Here is a 20,981-nt window from a genome sequence, read left to right as displayed (position 1 = left end):
CTGTGCTCAGGAGTTAATGAATCTGAGTGCCTTGCTAGGGATGCTTTCAAAAGAGGGCAGACATTCAGAAGAAGGAGAGAGCAGTTACTCTGCAAGGGCTGAGCACCCACAGAGCGAAGGATGCGAGACACACAGGCCCTTCTGGCAATCTTGGGTAGCGTCTGTGCAGCCCAGCTTACACAGCTGGGCCCCGTTTATAGCTATGAAAGGGTCTCTTTTCCTTGGTTGGTTGGTTGGCTGGTTGTTTTACTTTCAGATCACATAACAAACAGGAAATGAAGAGGACATCAAACAAAAGGGCAAAGAGAGCTCCACATATTTCACCGCTCAGCTGGGAAACTCTGAGTGAGTCTCACAGAGGGGTGGGAGTTCCAGGGGTTGCACATCCCTAGCTGTGAGCCGTTTCTTCTCAGCTCTTCCCTTTTGTACTGTGATTATGAACGGACTTTTTATTTAACCAGCATGGGGAATCCTTTGTTTCGGCTGCCCAAAAGCCAGACCACTACTTAATTTAAAACATAAATGGAAATAAAAGAGAGCAAAAGAGAGTTAATGAGAGAATTACAGCCTTCACTGCCTTTGTGAGTCACAACAACAGGTGATATAAGGCAATTTTCAGAATACTGCTACTATTTCAATTAGTTGAGATTTGCAGGAGCCCAAACCAACTGAAGATTTTCTGCAGTTTAGGATGGAGATCATATTTAAGGATGTGTGCTCATCTTGGGTTACTTTTGAAAGGATATTTCTCAAACAAGCACCAGGAATCCACACAAGCCACTCACATTTCCTCTGCACCTCTCTCACTAACCCAATTTTCTAGCAGTGCAGCTCAGACAGACTTTGAAACCACCGAAAAGGAAAAGACGGTGCTCACACAAATTCCAGACCAACTAGAAGTGGGATGGGTCGTAAACATCATGAAAAATCTGTTCCCAGGAGATCTCAGCAGTCCCACAAGTTCATATTGCTCCTTATATTTCAGACACACAGCAGGGAATATGTGATAATGCTGATGAAAGGGCTTGGTACAAGTCCTCTCTGTATGTGGTGCCTTGAGGTGACAGACATGTGCCTGTATGCTAACATTGGGAGCCCATGCTAGGAAATTGCTTTCCCTTCTCCAGTTCTGTTTACCTACTCTGAAACCAATGTCAGGTCACAAGCACATTTGTTAATGCAAGGAAAACCAGAGTGCATGGAAATATATTCTTACTTTTCAGACTCTGGTAGCCACATCTTTTGAAGTAGCTTTAAACTTCAGGCCAGTCCTATTAAAAGAGTACCATCTTGGTCTATTAAATTAATAAATCTATACTTAACATTATTGCTTAGTCATAAATATATATGTTTTGATTTTAAGCACATAAAGTATAATACACCATGGCAGGAATGACTTACTATTCATCATCATCATCAGAGGGAAAGGCAGAGCAGGGTGTGATGCCAGGCTTTAGTTTTCTCTTCTACCTGAACCTGCACTGCAGCGTGTAGAGCCAGAATTTGTGGCAAGCTTTTCTAAACTTCTGAGCAGTAAATATGCTAACAGCATCTCACTGGAGAGGCCTGAGAACAGGGGCAAAACATGACCCCAGAGTAAATACAGCACAGCATCACAGCTGGTAGTCAACAGAGGGTATTCACAGCCTTACCTGTGCTTATTAACAACACCAGAAAACTTCAAGGGTGCTTTTAGAAGGCTTGGTACACCCTAGGCTGCAAAGCTGGTGCTTCTTTGGATGTGCTCAGCTCCCACTTCCATGAAGACATGCTGGCTTTACAATCCAGCTTCTTGTGACGGTGGCCAAGCCACCTGGGTGTGAGCAAAAGCAGACTTTGCCTCATTGGATAAGATGTATAGCCTCTGTAGCACACGAACACAACAAAGATTTCTGAAAAGCCTTTGTTATGCTGCTCCATCCTCATGGCAACGTGACTGGAGCCACACCTAGGCAGAGTCTTTCCTTACAATCCATTATGTGCTCCAGGCAAGTTACCAGTGTCAGAGCTACCTTGCATTTGTGACAGCTTTGAGGAATTCTGCAGCACTCAGACTAGTAATGAGGGGAATTGGGAAGAGAAAAATGATAAATCTGAGAAATAGATCCCCAGTTAATATTTGTTCTAGGCTTGTGGAGCCATAATACACACTACAGAAAGCACTGAAGTTTAGAGATCACAGAGCTGACCTCCCCAGTAAATTATATATAATATTTGATGGCCCAAAGGGCAATAATCTAAGCTTACAGATCTATATAATTATGAATGATTTCTTACAGGGTTTTGATTAAGCATTCATATCTGTCATCAGCACATATGATGAACCAAATCACATTGTACCAAAGCATTCTTGCATGTGAATGGTTTTTGCCTTCAATGTAGCCAAGCCTGAACCCGAGCTCTGATTTTTCTCTGTGGTAGTGCAGTTTTAGATTTGAATCTGGCAAAGATTTCTTCAAGTGAGAAACCATCTTAAAATCAATGGGGTTACTTAACTCAGTAGAGAAGAATGATTAATTTGCTGAAACACTATGGATGGCAGGACTGTGGTACACACTCTGTGAATTCCCCATCTTTCCTGTTTCCCATTCACAGGTTCAATGTCAAGTGGAAGAATTACGAGAACCTAAAGGAAAATAAGGCCAACCCTCCAGTATGAACCCTTGCTGGTATAAGTAAACTAATTAGGGATAACTGACATTTCTTTGGCAGACAAAGCCCAAGAGTACAGAATTTCAAAGTCCTTTTGTTGGTCTGGCTTATTTCACTCAACAGAACTGGAAAATTTTAATAGCAAATGCACTTTTCCTTCAGTAAAAGATGGGTCTACACAAAGACTGTTTTAGCTGTGCTGGCAAATCTCTTAAGCAGAGACTGATCTCAACAGAACTGTAGATGAAGGCCAAAGTTCAGATTCATAAACCAGAAACCACTGGGTACCAGCTGAGACCTAGTAGCTGCCTCTGAGCATGCTTTTGATGTGAGACAATAGTTTTAACATCTTTTGCTGTAGCCTCAATTTGCTTGTATTTCTGTGAGCTAAGTAGATGTTCACAGGTAACCTACTTGCCTTGTAACTTACTGAACTAAAGTTAAGTGACCCAAGCACCTGTGGAGCAGTCAGGGGAAGGGAATACTGATCATCCCTCTTCTCAAACCTGACACAAAACCAAAAAACCTCAACACTAGCATGTACTGACACTGACTGAAGTACATGGTCCATTTTCCATCACTCCAGTTTTCATCATTCATTAAATCTTCAGACCAAGAGGGTTTCATTTTTTATTATTTGGGAGTTTTAAGCCAAAGCTCTTGTGGCCTACATTTTGGTCTGATTTGTTCTGCCAGATCTGATTGTAACTCTCAAACAACAGAGAGCAAGTCTTCCCCAATGTTTATACCTTACCAAGCAGACTGTAGACAATCAATAACGCAGAGATCATCTCAATAAAAGTTGGTATACATTTCATTAAGTCATTTATGTGTGTGTGTAAGTAACTGCATGAACAGCCTCCAAGTGGAGCACTGTGAAACTCCATAGTAACATTAATGACATCAGGGAAAAGAGTGAGCCTTTGGAAAAATAGAAAGCTGGAGAGGTCATGGCTTTCAGCCACACTTGATCTCTCAACATTCAGCATAAAACATACTGTTCATTCCCCCAGCTGGTAAAGAACTGAATACAGGTGACAAGGGTGATGCCCTCCTCCACACTGATGCCATTTTTAAACACGCCGTTGCTTGGGCTCTTCACCTGTGGTAACTCTTGGAAAAATCCTGGGCAAGGCCTTGGCTGGCTGCTCTTAGAAGCAGTGATTAGACAGCCAGTAACAATGGTCAAAGAAAACACAGTATGTGATGGAAACAAATTCCTATTCCAGAGAATCATTCTGTGCAGAAAGCCTTTTCATACAACAGCACCAATTATTTCAGAGTTCAGAGCCACAGCTCCTTAACTTTACTGGAAAAAAAAAATCTTTAATTCTGTCCTGGCTCTTGTCAACTTCACATCTGTAGCACAAGCACCTTCTGCCCTTTGTGGTGCAGGTATGACCCCACAGCTGTGTGCAAGCCCTGATTGGGTGCAGATGTGAAAAGCAATTGAGAGGATGTGGATCCACAGGTTGAAGTAGGGCCCAAGCTCCCTGGCAGCCCGAGGCTGTTTGCTCTTGTGTGGACACCGAGGAAGAAGGATGTGCATAACCCAGTCTTCCCTGCTCAGCCTGAGCTGCAGGAGTGCTTGGGAGGCCCTTGGGTGCATGGTTTGCAGGGAAGATGAGTGCCCTACATCAGCACTGCAACACACAGGATTGAAGGGTCACTGCTGTGGACTTGGGGTGACAAACCCAGTGTTCACAGCATGGCTGCCTGGAAGGGCCAGAGTCTGCACAACGGGCTGTGCTCCAGCCAGCTCAGGAAAGGAAAGAATAACCCAGCCAGGAAAACACTCTGAAAAATCTTTCAGACATTTTAAACAGTCCTTATTATTTTTAATATCTGCATTTCAGATTTTCCTGGGGTTACTGTTATTGTTATTCCTATCCTTTAACAAGTAGAAAGAGACATGGAAGAGCTAAGATATTTCCTGATCTATTTTGTTTGCCTTTAGATAAATAAACCTGCAAATGTTTCAAAAGATACTCTGAGTTTTGTTTCCAATACACGACCCACGTCATTTCCTCTCAGAAATATGTTTGTGGGAATGCTCAATCAGTTCTCGTGTTGACATCTATAATAGACAACTCCTGATTTCAAATTAAAGCAGTCAGCCAGCACCTCTGCACATGACTGGGCCTCATTGGCTCGTGGGGGATACTTCTTTCACTGCTCTAAATTCATACACTTTTCTTCTGCAGGTTGTGATAGCTTTCCTACACTACTTTTGCCCCTTACAGACATTGTTTTGCCCTGATGTAGAACTTTGTCAGTAAAAATTCCAGAGTACAGACAGAGCTGTATTGGCAAAAGAGCTTTTCTGGTGGCTCTTTTTGCCTCAGAACAAACAAGTAGCCATAGCACAAGTGAGTCCTTGGGACCGATTTCACTCTAATGGAGCAAGTACAACAGCAGCAGCAAACCCAAACAGCTATTTTAACCACCTGCCATCTGGATGCAAAGATTCAATTCCAGCATTTTCTGCATAGCAACAATTTCCAAGTGGCTCTCCCAAGATCCACACAGATATCAGACAGTGCAATCCTCAGTCCAGCAACAAAGCTGATCTTGCTCACCAGAACCATCGCCCTAAGATCATGGAACTCGAGGCAGCAGCACACCCTGCTGCTGAAACAGTCCCTTCATCTTGCCCTCTACTGATGTTAAAAAAGCACTTACCACCTTGAAACATGAGCACCAGAAAAGAGAGCCAGCATGCAGGATTTGAAGTGTGTAGCCTGCAGGTTGAAAGGCTATTGTTAAATTTCTGTTATTCCATGGCATGTCAAAGGAGGGGATGCAAGGTCATAACTTTTAGTTATGTCCATAACTTTTTAGCTACTGACAGTTTCACTGAAGAAACCAGGCTCTTTTGGTATGCTACCTGCTTTTGTTCCGTAGGATACCAGGTTTGTTATATATTGGGATCATTTTCATTATAAGAGAAGGATTCCTTCATGGAGGAAAAAAACAAACCCAAAACCCTCACTTCAAATTTAAAGTTCCTGAGTGTTTTGGGGGCTTTGTAAAGCCTTTTATAAAACAAAAGCAGGGGAGGAAAAGTCTCTAGTGCTCATGAGACATGAAGGTAACCTTCAAAATGTGAGTCAAATACAACCTATGCAGTAATGCCTATTCAAGTTGCAAAGAGCTCGAAGCAACAACATATTAACTGTCCAGTTCTGCTTCTATAATAATTATCCACACCAGCTATTTCAGTGCTCAGCAAAGACTGGTAAAAGGAACACACTCTTTACTCCAGGGATCTGTAAAATATAGTGTTGTCAACCTCAAATACTGAAAACTCCCCCACATCAATTCCCCTTCCCCAAAAGACAAAGGACCAGGTAAAAGAGTTGAAATTAAATACTTGTGGGTACTGTTTTATGCCTTTATAATTTCAGATCTCATGTGTACACTGAGGCCAAAGTTTGAGTCTTTTATCCACATTCAGAAATGTAAGAAAAAAAATATTAAAGTCATCATGTAGCCATTTGGCTTTTAAGGGCAGAGAGAAATACATCATTCTTAAGCTTACATTTAACTCATGAGAGAGCTGACAAGGTCAGCAGCCACATGTGACAAGTATCTCTTTTCTGGTGCTTAAGACAGAAGATTCTGACAGATCAGCATCACATCAGCATATACTAAACTGTTCCTGAAAGGTTAAATCCTGCTGAAGAAAGGTGAGCATGTTTTGATTGCACAAATGCTCCATTTATACATCACATTTATTCACTTACTCTGGTGAAGACTCACCCCTTTAGCCTAGTCTGCTAAAGATGAAATCATTACTGTAAGTCATCACCTCCTCCTTCACATTGAAGGACCTCATTCTTGTCACTACATATTTATGTTGCTGAAAACCAATGACAATTGTGTGCTGTGTGAATAAATCCAAAGAGCAGTCTTGATAACCAGTATAGAAAGAAATGCAATCACCACAACACAAAAGAGAGCCACCCCACTAGTCCATAAGACAATGCAATGAAGCAGCCCATTTCTGAGCTTACTTCAGTAAGAAATAAAAACCAAGTCTGTCAAAACACAGATTGTACCTCTCAGCCTTTCAGCCCAATGGAATGAATGCCAGAAATAAATAGCAAAAGCAGAAATGTCAGCAACCAGAGCCATATTACATGCCTGCTTTTAAGGGCAAGTTTTCATCCTGTGATGGGTGTGGGGAGATGAGAGGACAGGGGGGTTCCCATTGCTGAAGCACAACATGGTGCAAGCTTCCTTTGCTCTAAGCAAGCTCTAGATTTGTGTCCAGCACAACCCACTGAATTGCTCAGGTCATGGAATAGAATCCTACAAGTTTCCCACAATTCTCCCCCAAAGTGCCTTTTACCTTAGAGAGACTCTTGAATCCACAAGCACAAGCAAGGGCAAGGCAGTCTTTTTGGTTCCTCTGCAAGATTTCGTCCAAATCAGAGCCTGTTTTAATTTCCTTCACAATAAAACAATATATGTATCTGTCCCTAGTTACTATGGAGTTTAGGGAAGGGAGAGGCAGCAGTACAAGTCTTCTTACGAGCAATGCGCTGAGCAATGTTCCTCACTGCCCTTCTGTGGCATCAGACATTCATTAAAAAAGGCTTGGCTGTGCTCTCTTGGTTGTTAATAAAGCTGTGTGGAGCTGTGGAGTTCTGCTCCAGGCACAACCCTTACTGCAGTTCGTCTTTATTGAATTCAGTTTCATTGTAGTTCTATTTTCCTTGCACAAGGGCTTCTGCAATTCCAAAACCAAAACTTATGTAGCAGTTGTAGCATTGTGGGTCTCTTTTTCTCTCCTGAGTTATCCAAGTTCAACCTGGACAGACTTGAGAGACAGCCTATCTGGCTGCAAATCACCGTGTATTCTCCACTGGAACAGATCCCAGTGGAAAAATTTTAGCTGGGATTCAACAGCCTGTTGCAATTTCCCCTTGATTTTATGGCCAAAAAGATGAAGGAACCAAGCTCTTCTATTTTTCCACAAAGACTTCTTAGCACTGGGACAATGCTCATCATTACAACAACAACAGCAGTGTAGTAAAGACCTTCGAAGCTTACAAAAGTCATTTTAGACTAACCAGTAGTGGAGAAGACTGGTGCAGAAAGCTGCCACCACTGGCTTCCCATCCCTGTCCTTACTGGCGCTGTGTATTCCTTCTGCCAGACCCTTGCATAATGCCTTGAAGAGAAGGGAGCAAAAGGCCAGACTGGTCACCATCCTGCCAGCGCTTGCCTGCCCACCCTCTCCCACACCAATCTCGGAGCAACATGGGAGCTGTTGGCTTCTTGTCAGACCCCGCATACCAATGCTACACTCACAGCAAGAGCTGGCTTTTGCCTCAAGCACCAGCTCTAACTAAAAAGGAAAGTAAAGAGCACATTACCCTGCTGTTTCACAGAGACCCAAAGTTAGCACAACATATCATCTCAAGATGAAATGTTTGCAACCAGCAGATCCATCCATCTTCTCTGGGTGCAGTCATTTTTGCCAGTCTTACTTGTGTTGGTAAAAAGGGGCAGCAAAGAGTCTTTTATCTGAAAGCACGTTTCTCTGGAGATCAAAAGTATATTCTTTAGTTTTCAAATCTTCCCTCTTTATCCTCACAGTTCCCATATACGGGAAAAAAATGGCAAAATGTTAGTGAGAGTATATATAAATCACACCAACCCCTGATCCTCTTATCCAGTAACCATAACACATCATACATTGAAAGTCTTTCTCCGAGAGAGTAAAATAAATTACATTTTGCTTGCCAGCATACTGAACCTTATGTTGGTTATTGTAAATTACTGAAAGCACAAAGGTATAGTCTTTGTGTGCTCTTCTTGGAACATGGAATATGAACATCAAAGGCAGCAGTTATCAGAAACTGCTCTTGCTCTGCTTTTGACAATGGGCTGAGTTTCTCCAAGCCATTACCAAGCTAAAAGAAACAGAATTAGACCAACCATTAGAGAAAACAATTGTTACCAAAGATAATAAGTTACCTGTGCTATAAATATCACCATAACCAAATAGTTGACATTCAAATAATTAACTATGGGATAAAAGCTTAAATAGACTAACAAACAACAAAAAAAGATTTAAAAAATGATATGTTTTTAGACTTTTTTTCAACATTCAAGTTTTTAAAATGTTATCACCTCTGCAGCTGATGAAAAGAACCATTACTATCACCAAAATTTCATTTTTAAACAGTAGAAGATCATCCTTTTGCATGTGAGAATATTGGCCAATGTGAAATCATCCCACCTTAATACAATTTCTTTTGCCAGTCTATTTTCAGAGTCAAGGTGAGCTTGGCTCTTACTCTGAAAAAGCACACAGCAAGACACAGAATTTTTGCCTAGGGATTCTAGAAAAAAACTGCACTTTTTTGCATTCTTCACCACAAATAACTTCAGAACTTGTCTCTTTCTTAATAAGAAAAATATTGGAAGCATCATCACCACATGCATTTGTCCCATTCTAACTCAGAAATCTATTTTAATTCTGAGGGTATCACAAAGCTGCTCACAGCTGTACCCCAGCTACAGTTCTAGGACTCAGAAATGATGTTATACAACTTAGGTAAGAAAGCAAACAGCCTGAAGTTACTTCATGAATTAACTTGTATGGATTGTTTTCTGTAAAAGAACAGAGGATGCCTGCAAGTTTTAATAGTGTTTCCTGAGAAGCTGCACTTTTACTTGCAGGTGTCAGTCTTTTCCCAACAGATTAATTAGAGTCAGTGACAGCTGAGACTCTCCATCATGTTAAAACCTTACCTTCTTTCAAGCAACATATATGACTCATCAGCTCAATAATTACAACAAATAAGCCAAATTTCCCATCTGTCTCGCTCTAGGTAGAGCCCACTTAATATCAGTGCCTACAAATGCTGCTTTGAACATGCTGCAGAGGATGGAGGAACAAGGAGACGCAACCACCCTGACCTCTTGGTGCAGAGCAGGACTGGCCCCTGCTCTCCCTGTGCGCTCAGCAGAGAGAGGCCAGATAGGAAAGTCAGTCAAATGGGAAAAGAATGTCTCTTCCCCTTGTCAAGAAGGCATTTTAATTATGTTTCTCAGTTTTAAAATGCACCAAGATGACTTCATTTTATAAACCCTATGGAGCCTGAGGCACATATTTGTATTACAGTTGAGTGCTTTTATTGCATATTGTATTTTTAATTGTTCCTTAGAAGATCAAGCATTTTTCCACTGAGAAATCTAATACATTATTATTGTTTCTGATTCCACAATTATTTGGATCACTGTGGTGTATGTCAGCCACATGACTCGTGTGTATCTTTCTTTTTCTTCCTCTCTCAAAGGATTCTGTTGTTTGTATTATGCAATCATTTTGTTAATAACAGGACAGATGGTCACAATGAAAACACACAGGGTACTCTCTCTGATAGATATGCGCCAGTATCAACAGGAAAGAACAGAATTAAATTAATGAACTTCAGAGAGAAAGCACAAGCTTGTTCTTGAGCAGTGAACAGCATAATGCTTTAACATACAGAGCAATAGCTAGTGACAGTCCATAGATATGCAGGTTGAGAGACTTGAATAATTCAAAACAGGGTCAGAAGTCCCCTGTAGAGGTCATATCACAGAGATCTGCAAATGCCCTGTTTGTCACAAATGGTAAAAGGTCAGGTGTGGAGAGGATGCAGGGTAAGAATCCAGTGCTTTGCTATTCCAGCCACCCAGAAGTTTTCCTAACATCAAAGTTAAATTGCCACCTTCCTGCGGCAATTGAAACCCACCATCTCTCATTCTGCCCACTGTTTATTCACCTCATTTTCCAGCAGCCTTCTGCAGTCTGGAAAATTCTTCCTTTATCTGCCTGCTGCCACCTGTAAACCAGGACAAACCAAGCACCTGTGATTTAACCTCATGCTCCCCCAGCAGCACCATCAGTAGCATTCAATGACTTTGGCACTGAGCCATAACTCCTGGAGGAGCTCAGGGGCACACACAGCTAAACACTCACATCTCACCATGTGGTGTGAGCAGGGAAGATGCTTTCCTACCAAGTACAGAGGGAATCCAGATTTCATCTTGAAAACTTGCAGATTTGGCTGCTAAACTCACCAGACCCCAGTTGCTGAAAGGAAGTCTAAGACATCTGGAAAATTTCCATCCTCCTGATACTGCCTGTTCCCATGACGTCACTGCAAGCTCTCAACCGAGAGAGAGGCTTTTAGATGTCACTCAGTAACACCAGGAAATCCATCTCCCTCCACATAGAAACAGGTCGTGGCACAAAAGGTCACTAAAGAGCAAGGAGATTTAACAAGAGAACCCTCACAACCAGTGAATTTTTTTTTTTAAAAAAAAGATTAATAAAAAAGGTAAGCATTAAAATTCTAGTCTTACACTTCTTTTACAAGTAAAAATTATGATGTTAAATGGGGCACTGCTGACATGAGAAAGCTGGATGAAGTAAAAAGACAATTCTGCTTTCTTAAACATGTCTCTGACACCTGGTAAAATTTTGTCAGAGCTTGGTAAATCCAGAAGTCTCAAAATAATTAACTGGAGCAAAGTATGAGAAGAGAATTTGGCATCATTGCTAGAGAACCCTGCATTTCTTTAAACCAAGTGACAAAGACCAGATCCTTCTCAGGCCAATATTCCTTGTCTTTACAATCAAAATGCAGACTCATACACTGAGCAGACACTCTACCAAAGCTTACACCTCTATATTCTGTGAGCCTAAACCTCAAGATGAGACGTGCTATTTCCAATACCTCCGAAATCTCAATTTAGATGTCTCTGGTTTTAAGCCTAGTGCTTACATGCCCTTGCAAGAGCACTAGCATACAGTATTTGCTCATATGACTGCATTGCTCTCAGGCAGAAATGGTAAATATATATTTAGGCCTGATGGAAGTAAATCAACATTGTATAAGTTATCTGCTATGGGTCATTCAGGGAACTGTCTTTGCACTCAAACACAGGTCTTTGAAGTTTTTTCTTATACTCATTAGCAGTTAAAGTAAAATACATTGATAAAGAGGAAACACTACCTCAATATCTGTATCAACTGCATCAAGATGTACACACTTTTTTCTGCAACTGTATTTCAAGAAAAAATCTTCAGTTGTAAATGGCAAAAAGTAAGTTGGTTACAACTGAAGTAGTGGAATATGAAACAAGAACTCCTTTGCAAACATGGCTGTACTGCCCCACATACAAATTCAAGACCTAGAGTAAAAACTGGTTTTTGTCTCAGTCTAAAGTAAGACAAGGGAGTACATCTGTGTGCATTGAAGTGGATCACATAAACAAATGTCAGCTTTTCATGAACCTGACCTTCTACTGGAGAAATTTAACCACTGGCTTTTGCTATCCAGAAACAGAGTAGACTTTGGAGAAGAAGTGAAACCCAGAGACCAGCTTCTGCGGGTTGTTCAAAACCTTTCCTCTGAGAAAATGGGAAAAACAAAGTCTGTGTCCATCTCAGCAGACATCTTCCAGTACAGAATTATAGATAACACTGTAGTAAACTGATACAGAGAAAGGTAAAGTCCTGAATTTGCATAGCACATTCTCAGAAGAGCTCAGGAAACTTCCCAACAGATCTGAAGTACTTGTGCTGTGCTGGTTTATTTCCAACCAGGAATATTTTTTCCCATATTGACATTTTAAAACAGATTTTTAATATTAATTTCCATGCCAGTACAAAGAAAATATCACAAACTAAAACTTAAAAAATAACCTTGAGAAAAATTTATTCTGATTCCTCATTTCAGTCCTTGTATTCCCTCAGTCACTTATTCTAGCTGTCATTCCATTGTTTGGTTCATTTTTCATTAAATATGGTTTTGACAAATGCACATTTTGTAGTGAAAACAGTTGCAAAAACAGAACACAGCAGTATTCTTATTCATATTAGTTCTAAAGACTATTGAGTAAAACAGAAGAATGACATATCAGCTGAGTTTATTTTCTCCATCTGACTTGAAAGTTTTATCTTAGATTTCTTTGATGGAAGCACATGAAAAATTAAGACAACGGCTATGACTACGAGTGATACTTTCCCTAAATGGACCACTTCATCACAGCTGTTGAGCACTGGCAGATTCCCACTCATTTCATTTGCACAAGCAACTCCAAACACTTCAATCATACACATGAAAACTGCCATATGGATTTACCACACACCTACGACACCACTACTGGCAGTAGAAGTGCAATTTCCTACTGATCACACAGTGTTTTCTCCCTCAAATCTATAAAGTGAAGCTTCCCATAAAAGTGCTTTCTAGCACAGGGTCTCATGTCCCTTCAGCAAGTTTTAAGTAGGGCAAAAGAAAATGTATTTCCCACGTAAATTAAAATTGTTCTTATGATTGCAATATTTGTGTCCCCAAGAGAAGAAGAACGTTTGAGGTGGGTGGATAAACAAATATTCTAATCACATTGTTTTGAATGCTGCAATTTGATTTCGACATCAGTTAAGTTTTTTCTTTTTAATTTCTTCTCTTAGCTCAGTGGGAACCATAAAAAACCCAACAAAAACATGTCCTTGTAACTCACTGCTTTTCGATCTGTTATGATTTATTTGCATGTTTATTTTCCTTGTTATAATGATTGGCTTAATGTATTTTTCTTTTTTTATTCCTATTTTCACAGTGCGTTTCAGGGAACAGCTCCACTTGCTTTCTAGCTGCTGAGTGATTAACCTGGAGGGAGTCTATCTACAAACCCTGTGAGGCAACTGGGTTACATTCCCTCATGCTTCCAGCTCCACTGGCTGTGTTTTTACCATGCTACCAGGGTGGGTTCCAGCTGTGCAGCTCGGAACCCTGGTGATGAGGAAGATGGTTTCAGGTTCATGTGCCTCTGTGTGCTGGCCCAAGGCCACACTGACAGAACACTGACCACAGGTCACGGCTGCTCTGGACATGGATCGGGCCCCACGTCCTCCCTGTGAATCTGCCACTGTGTCATCTTCCTCCTGCCAGTGATGGACAGACAAGCTGGCTTTCCAGACCTGGAAGAGACCTGGATTGTGGGAAAGGTGAGAAGGCTACCTGTGTGCCGTGGCATGCCAGCTAGAGTTCATCTCCTCAGCTACTTGGTGAAAAGGCCTCAAGGATGCTGCAGCAAACCACCTGCTTTTCTGGCTTGCCAAGCTAGCAAAGCTAGCATCCTCACTGATTCCAGGGGGAATAAATGCAAAGGGATTTAGGAAAAAAAAGTCAGGAAATTTAAGAAAGGTCTCAAAGCAGTGTCAACATGCATCTATTCTGCACACTGCTCTTACATGAGCGCAGTGCTTAGGGGTTAATTTGTGAATGTTAAAGCCATTAAAATAGCAGCTCTGGAATTAGCTTCCTATGTGATGTAGCTACTTTAAATAACATTCATTTTGAATGGGCACATTGTCACTTCCTGCAGTGATGTATTAACAGCTTTTAGTGGCAGCAGAGGCAATCCCTGGAGTCCTTTAACTAACATGACCCTATTCATTTATTGGATTTATGGCTTAACCATGTGATTACTTTACAGTCTACAAAAAGCCATTACATTTTGCCATCTACACAACTCACAAGTATCTGATGTCTTCCTAGTGTTTCCCTCTATCAGTCAGTGATAGAAAAAACACAAGAGAACTTGAGTGGAGCCAGGTCCTGGATCTGAACTGGAGAGAAGGCAGCCAAGGGAGAGAAGTAAAGGAACATGGGGGGACTGTGTGACACTACTGGTTGTATTTCTCTAGTCTGGTCACAGGTGCCTGCCTATCTGATCAGCAATATCTACACCTGAGAGCAGAGGAGAGCCCAAGGTGACTAAATCATCATGGTTATGAAGTTAGGTAACTGGTGAGAGATGGAGAGCCACACTAGTGCCCTGAGAGCAAAACAGCCTTCTCTTGGGCTCCAAAGGACATGTACCCATGATACCACCCTGCTCTGAGTCTCTCAGGAAAAGCTTCAATTTAGTCTTTAAATGGGAACTACATGTTTTCAGACCAAATCTTTTAGATTTGCTACAGTGACTGGGAGCAACAGCAAGCAGAAGAGCAAGGTTTACAAGGTTTGGAAGTGAAGAAATCCTGAAAAAACTACTATGGGGAACATGGGAATGCCAATAAGAGCAGCAGACAAAGAACAGCAAGACCAAGACCACAGAAATGAACTGAGACAAAGGCACTCAAATCATTACAGGCAAATGCACAGTAGGTAAGTAATAAGTAATGGTAGGGTGACAGTTCACTCTGCATATTTATATTTGTCTTCACATTTTATTCACAGAACTCTTTGAAATGCAGGAGTAAGTTTCTGGGAGGCTTAAAGGATTTAGCCATCAAGCTAAAATAAACAAAACACTCCTGTCTGCTGGAGGAGCAGTAGATAAGCCTAGTTACAAGAAATGCTTGAACTAGCTCTTACAAAAAGAAAAACAAACGAATAGAAACAAACAAAAAAACCCCACCAAAGCCAATAAAACAAAGAGCAATAACAAAAAACCCCCACCCAAATCCAAACATCCATCTGTGTCTTCCTTGTTAATTTTATATATGTGAGTATTGCTGCCACTCCACCTGTTCTGTGGGGCTTGGTGTTCCAACAGAAGAAAAGAAACACTTGAAAGATGGAAACACAAGAAAGAGTCGGGAGAAACAATTTAGAAAAGTATTTATGATTATTCAAGCTGTCCCTTGTAGTCACTTTCTTTGTGCTCTTGCTCCTGGGAACTTTTAGCTGCAGCTTTGAAACACACAGGAGTGCTCAACATCAAACAACCAGACCACATGGACACGTCCCAGATATTACCACATCACTATATTAAAAAAAGTCAAAAAAGTTTATTGCCCCTCCTCACTAAGACCATTATCTCTGCCCTCCATGTTTCCAAAAAAGGGTTGGTGGAAAAGATTACCAGTGCCGAAAATATTCTTCATCCAGAAAATACAGAAGAGAGCTTGAACTCAGACAATCCTTACTTGATATTTTTGCTTGTTGTGAGCTGGCAAGTAGCAGAAATTTTAGATGGTAAAAACCCACAAGAAATATTTGGAAATTAATCAATACAATGCATTCTTCACATGAGAAGGTTGAAGAATGGGGGGAGGGGAAAGATCCTATATAAGCAGAACCAAGAGAATCATTGCCTGCATGCAGATAAAAGTCTCTCTTGTAATTCTGTGATTATTTTCTACAATACTGTCCAGTCGCTAACAGAAGGAACACATCCATTTTTCAAAATGGTGTTTAGTAGTATGAAGAAAAAACATAATGGACAAGTCCCACATGACACTGATGGGAACTTTCCATTCTGAAGCCTGGAGGGGCTCCAAGCACACAGCATACAGCCAGATTTCATTTCCCCTGCCACATTTGAGCTGTGTGTAGTTCTCTCTTTTGTGTAAAAGAATAAAAAAATGTCCATCTGAAACACACTAATAGTTGAAGACATTGTCCCTGCAAAGTTTAAGGACACACAGAATGAAATCTGGATTCAAGCCTGTTTAACAGTGGCAAAATTATTCACTAAGAAATGTCCATTCCTCACCTGAGCATTGCTATCTTGGTGCTGTGAACTGCAGTTATGTGTGGGCAGCCTTGCAGACCTTATGCAGCTGCTCTGCTTTCTTAACATGTTTGAAAGCTCCAGTTGGTAAAAGACCCTTGACATCTTTCACACATTCCTTTTTAGAGGCAGTGGAAGGACAATTTATTTTCAAGACACATAGTTATTCACCTTCCTCCTGGCCACTCTCCCAGAGGTCACCTAATAATTCCATTTCAGCACAATGCATTTTGCATGCTGGTATTATCTGATCGTTCTCCCTGTGTGTTTTAAAGACCTGTTTTCTGTGGTTACTGAAAATTGGCAAGTGTCACGTGAGTGACTGAAGAAAGCAAGCAGTGTTCAAAGCCAAGGGAGAGTGACATACAGACCAGTTGTGTACACTCTTTTAATGCACACCCTTGTAAATTGTTTATTAATCTCATCTCCATTAGGATCTGTTTCCAAAGCTCTAAAAGTAAAGAAATACAGTAAGTCTCCATTTCCCCAAGTAGAGCATAAGAATGTGTGGTGTTTTCTCCTTCAAATGGAAATGTTTTCTACAAAACATTTTTCATTAAATAAAATGTTATTTAATGACATTTAGAGTTTAGTTAGGGTAGGTATCTGGGATCTCAAGTGAAGTCACAAAGATCCCAAATTTTAAAAAAAGTCTTACTTGGGAATCTGAAAATTGATGTTTCAACAGCTCTACTTCACAGACAGTAAAAGTTTTGATCTTGTTCCAATGGGGAGTTTCAAAACCTTAGAGACTGTTGCAAGACAGAATTTCTTGTTCCTCAGCCAGCTCTTGTTAGCATAGTCATAATAATCATAAACAGAGATTTATGTAGTCTTTTATCCCCACGGAACTTAAAGCAGTTTGTGAGTGACTGTGATCATAAAAAGCACATGTGAAACAGTCACACTCATACTCCCCACTAAGAAAAAGAGGTTAGTCGGCACTGAAGTACGACAGCTGTTGAAGAAAGCACAGAGTTATGGTTCGAGAATAAGTGTGAGGTAAATACAGCAACTAATTGAACAGCAAAAGGGATTTAAGTAGGCATTATTATAATTATTATAACTGAATTTAGCTACAAGATGAAAGCAAAGAAGCAAACAGGTTTTACTGAGAGGATTTGTAAAATGTGCATCATATGCTGTCTCAAGTAAGACTCCTCCAATCTGCACTTGCCCCTGAAAGCCCAGTTTTAGTCACTAAGCTAAGTACCTTGTGTCTGCTTTCACCTGATGCAGCAAAACCTGAGTCAGACGGGTTTGTGCATAAGGTTCACCAGTCTCAGGAGAAGTTACTACATCACCACAGACAGCTTCTCCAAGACCACCAAACCAGAAGTGGAATGCCATGGGAAATCATCTGCATGTTACTGGATTGGAAAAAAAAAAAACCAAAAGTAATGCCAATCTGTTATACACACAAAATCCGAAGCATGCTTATCACATCTATAAAGTTAAGCAGAGAAGATGAAATCATTTGACATGATTCCAAATAGGCCCAAAAGGCATTTCTCATTCACACAGCTTTAGAAGATCCACATGCCAATCTCATACCATTTGGGGCTTAAATTAATGAAATTCTCCTGTGAGACTATTACGCCTTAAAGGTTATTGTGTCAGAGAGCAAAGCAGAAAGCTCTGACAGGGAAGAAATTTCCAGGAATTTCCTGAAACAAGCTTAGCAGAGCACACAGCTGCTGAAGCAGAGTTTCTGCTGAGAGAAAAACAGTTACCTCTGTTAAAAGCAGAAACAAGAGACTTGTGCAGTTCTGCATGGGAGAAATACAGTACTCACCAAAGTGGCAAAGAGCTGCAAAGAACATTGACAGGAACTTTGCCATTGTCATGGCTGTGGGATGTCATTATTACTGCAGTGAATGCTTGTGCACTGAAGGCAGAGAGACAAAAAAAATAGCATAAAAGATTGCAGGATTGTTGAATGAGATGCTGTTCTTCTGAATCTGTTTGAATTTATCAGAAGTAAAACTCCTTTTTCTTTTAGAAAAATGATTGATAACTGGAATTTCCTCACATCCGGTTTAATTGCAATTATGAAGTCATATGTAAACTAACAAATAACAGCTACTAAAAAGACCAATCACACTGACATTTTAGCCTTTTTTTGTTATACATATTTGTTACAACCTTTTTTGCTATACCAGAATAAAGGGGATGAATCAGTTAGATTTGACCATCTCCTCAGTGTCCCCAACCAAAGTGGAATTTTTAAGAGATATAAAACTTATCAAATAGCGGAATAAGCTGGGGTCTTTACAGAGACAAAAAGCCACTCTTGCTCCCTAACTGAGGCTGTAAGGTATATCTTGGCAGGCCTGACCCCATAATGTGGGGCTGTTCTGCTGTGTCCCTTGCCATACAGAGTCTGTATACAAAGGTAAGTCAGTCTGTCATGCTTTCCTTACAGCCAATTTTGCTCAAATCTAACCAGCAAAGTGCGCTTGGACTCACTCTAAATTCCATGCTAGAAGTCATTGCACATCTGAAATGGAGAAAAAAAGAAACAGTTTAAGCAAAACTGAATCCTGATAGCACTGGTAATCTGTGAATGTAAGCAGGTTCTGGAGAAGGGCTCCTAGGCAAAAGGGGAGCGCACAGTATAGCAAAGGGGCTTAAAAGTTCTTGATGCAACTCAGAGGAAAGGGGAAATGGAAAAGAGGCCCTGAACAAAATTTAAAATGTTTCTTTTTCCAATGAAAGGCCTCTCAGAGAAAGGAGTACAAATGCGTCTCTGCTCATAAAATGACCCTGTACCCTCTCTCACTGTGGTCTCTCCCATATGAGGTTGGAATGATCCCAATGGCAATTGTGGAGGCTGCCTAGTGTTTTTCATGAGGCTCTTAAGAAGACTTTGCTAGTGAAATCCCCAAGGGAAAATGAATAAGGCTGGGTTTGGGCACACAGAAAAATTGAATTCTGAACAGGTACTTCTGTAGTGCATGACAAGGCCTCCTTGACTTTGGTGAAGTTCTGTTCATTGTACACCCTGCAGCCTATACCAAACCCTTTCCGTACATTTTGCAAAGACTGGCTAGCAAAAAATGGCATTGTGTCACCAGGGAGCAGAAGACTGCTGGACTCCTACGCAAGCAAAATGATGGAGCTGGACTTAATGCTGCCAGGTTTAAGTTTGGACTTAACACTGATGATATCTTCCTCTTGTTTTGTGTTCTAAAGCACAATATCTTGTCTGCTCACAGCTGGGAAAAAGTTTCTCTTCTGTGTTCTTTCTGTAACTCCTGTGGCATTGCTTTCACACAGACTTGTCCACAAAAGGAGTGGGATTTCTCTGTCAGACAAGAAAGTAATGTCTTGTTGGTCCCATAGGCCAACATTTCCAATGTTCCATTTGCCCTCCGTGGACACACAGTAATACCAGCAAGTACACAGAATCCAATGGAATGTGGACTTGAGGCTTCACAGTTCTGGGGGCTTGACTTTTAAACTTGACAAAGTTAAGACAGCACTTAAAAGGACTGAACCCTGGAGAATTTTTCAAGTTTCATGAACACTTCAGCTTAACTTCAGTTAACTTCTACTGTATATTTGGCCCCCAGAAAAACACAATCCAGGCACTGTTAAAGCTCCATCCAAAGCACTTCCAATATAATTTCTTATTCTCTTTCAACTAATTGGTATTAAAGCTATATAGTAAATCTTGAGAACAGTAGAAACTTGTCCCTTTGCCTCAGGAATGGGCATCAAAACAAGCTCACTTCCTTTCCCTCATCTACAGACAAGTTACACCCAATTTCAAATCTCTTCTGAGCCAGGAGGAAGCCTGAGCTTCAAGTGTAGAAAAAATAAAACAAGAACACACCTATTAAAGAAAGTCTTCAGAGGTGAACCTGTGTTGTGATTAAACTTTCATTTTAGGAATATGAAAGAGGAAAGCGCTACCAAATTCCAGACACCTGCAGGGGTTTGGAAGGGATTAGAACTGAATGACACTGTGAAACTAAAGGGCAGAAGCAGAGGATGAAAAATGTTGTACAAGACAAACAAACAGTACATTTATCAATGTATAGAAGCATCCCATATGGCACAAAACTTTTAGTAAATGATGGTGACTCTGAATTGCTTGGCAGAAAACTAAAAGAGACATAAGGAAAATGGCATAAAGTCAAGCAACAAGAGAAGGTGTGAGATGAGATACCCAAGTTACAGATCCTGTGCTTGCTGTGTTACCCTCACCAGCCAAAGCTAGTACTGCTAAAGAATTCCAGGCACACAAGGGATGCCTCAAAATCTTTTAACATGGAAGCAAGGACTGGATGTCCACCAGTATTTGTTCCTTAATCTGAGCAGCTGGTAGATTTCTCTACCAGCACCCCATCTTTTCCATGTCTTCAAAATAGGAACAAATTTCTAGAGGTCAGTGAAAAGTTTCACATCTTCAGGAATACAGACCTTCACCTTTAGTTACACATGCAGCCCTGGGTCACTGAGGGCTGGCTCCAGGGCTCTGCCTCTCTTGTGGCATAGACCCAGCTCCTGCTCCAGGCCCCTCAGGTGTGAGCCAGACTGGAAACCCAAAGGTAATTGGCCTTGAGACAAAAATTGGACATGAGGGCCTTCACCTACAAAGCATACACGGACTGCCACCGTGGTATTTCTGACTTTACAATTACTTGTTTCCATATCAGTTTTTCCATTTTTGCAGTTTAATGTGCGGTGAATGTGGGTTTGGCTTTTACTTCATTTGAGATTTTGCTCTTCTATCAAAAGAATAAGAGAGGCATTAAAAAGTAGTAGCACTCCCCCAGAGTAGTTTG

Source organism: Corvus hawaiiensis, chromosome 10, assembly GCF_020740725.1.
Source record: "Corvus hawaiiensis isolate bCorHaw1 chromosome 10, bCorHaw1.pri.cur, whole genome shotgun sequence".
In the NCBI taxonomy this organism is placed as follows: Eukaryota; Metazoa; Chordata; class Aves; order Passeriformes; family Corvidae; genus Corvus; species Corvus hawaiiensis.
This window is presented reverse-complemented; position numbering follows the sequence as displayed.